Source organism: Mus pahari, chromosome 1, assembly GCF_900095145.1.
Source record: "Mus pahari chromosome 1, PAHARI_EIJ_v1.1, whole genome shotgun sequence".
Classification (NCBI taxonomy): domain Eukaryota; kingdom Metazoa; phylum Chordata; class Mammalia; order Rodentia; family Muridae; genus Mus; species Mus pahari.
The window spans coordinates 158,412,033-158,414,034 of record NC_034590.1 but is presented as its reverse complement, the minus strand read 5'-3'; positions in this window follow the sequence as shown (position 1 = coordinate 158,414,034).

Here is a 2,002-nt window from a genome sequence, read left to right as displayed (position 1 = left end):
AGTAGCCTGAGGCATGGTGAAGCCTTGGTCCATGCTGCCACTGAAGGCCATGTCTGGATCCATCCATGACCATGATGTAGTGGGGAGGGGAGGTGTCTGTGGATGTCTATGGGTCATAGTGCCACCAAAGGCCATGCAGATGTTTTTGGTCTGGGCTGCTGCTTGGGACCCAGTTGATGTCCAAGGGCTGTGTAGAGCAGTCCCTGCCACTCACTGTCAGTGGCACTTGGGAGAGCTGACCCTGTTCCTCTTGCTGCACTGTGCCTGGGTAGTACAGTAGAGCTGGCCAAGGGGAGGGGTGGAGGGGAGATACAGATGATCCAGCACAAGAGCATGAATGCACAGAGAGTTGGCCCCAACACTCTGCTGTTAGGCAGATGCAGGAGAGATGGCTTTTACACACACACACACACCTTTCACCCCTCACCACCTGTGGCAAGTGGGAGAGCTGGCCCTGAAGTCATGACAGCTAGAGAGCCGGCTTCACCTCTTGCCAGCTGTGGCACAGAGTGAGCTAGCCAGGGCAGTGCTGGAGAGCTTGCCCTGGTGCTGAGGGTGCAGGAGAGCTGTTGGACTGATCAACTCGGCAGCCACCCCAACATCTATCCCATCTATGAACTCTGGAGTATGTGAAAGGGCTGGTCCTGCAGATCCAAAGCCACAGGATCTCCATGACACAGGCAACAGCAGGATATCCAAGAAGAGGATCCAATATTGATAGTGTAGCAGAAGCCTTAAACTGGACCAGTATCACTGCAGTGAACGCTGCAAGTAACGATGTGTGGACAAAAGGATATACTGTGTGACACAATATGACACACTACAGCTTCAACGATGAGATTTTGTTTTCTGGTTTGTTTTCCTTTGGGGAGGGGCAGTTGCAAGGGCAGAGGGTAGATAAGAAGAAATAGGAGATGTGTAGGATTGAGGTGCTTGATGTGAAATTCACAAAGAATAAAAAATGTAAAGGTTAAACAAGAATATGGGTTTGGCACTTGGGAGGCACAGGCTGGTGAATCTCTGAGCTTGATCCAATCAAGCCTGGTCTAAGAATTAGTTCCAGAATGACCAGGGCTACAGAGAAAGAGCAATAAACAACAAACAAACAAAAGAGTATGTTTTGGGGGCTGGAGAAATGACTCAGAGGCCCTGGATTCAGTTTCCAGAACCCACACGATAGCTCACAACTGGTGGTAACTCCAGTTCCAGGGGATCCAGCAGACACACATGCAGGCAAAACACCAATGCACATAAAATAAGGGTTTGTTGTAAGGTATCCACCAGAGGATGATGCTTGGACATGGTTTTAAGCCAATACAAAATCTATTAGCTGGCTTACAACTAGACTGGGATCCCAGTGTAGCACTGGTTCTTTCTCAGAATGAACTTTTAAGCACACACACACACACACAGAGAGAGACAGAGACAGAGAGAGACAGAGAGAGAAAACATATATCTTGGGTTGATATATTTCAGTTACCAAGAACAGTTAGCCAGAAGTGGAACTACTTGAAGCCAAAGTACAAGGTTGTAGATTTAGACTTTCCCAGAACTTTAGATTTTGATGGATTAGGTCTTTGTTTTCATTTTGGCAGGTAGTACTGTCTATGTGGTGAGTTTCATGATCTGAATGGTACTTCCATCATGGAGTCAGTTGTGCTAAATAAGGTCTGGGGGCCTGTTATAGGTTATCCTATTAAATTATTTTTCTCTCTGATAAATTTATTCTGTTGCATCTTGTGGTAATAAATTTTGTTTCTTTAAAAATACAGAAATATTATGAGAGTGTGTTTTCATTTTGGTATGGGATATGGGGCTGCTTCAGATTGTCCACAGCAGCTGACTATGATTTGCCTCGTGCTCTAGCAGGTGTGTGATTTTGCCAGCTGCAGATAGTTTCTGTGATTGTGTGATGTTTGGAATTCTGGGAACTCTTCAGAAGATATATAAAAGCCAGGGCCTGGCGAGGTGGTGTTGTGGGTGGTGGGTTGGTGAGTACTGG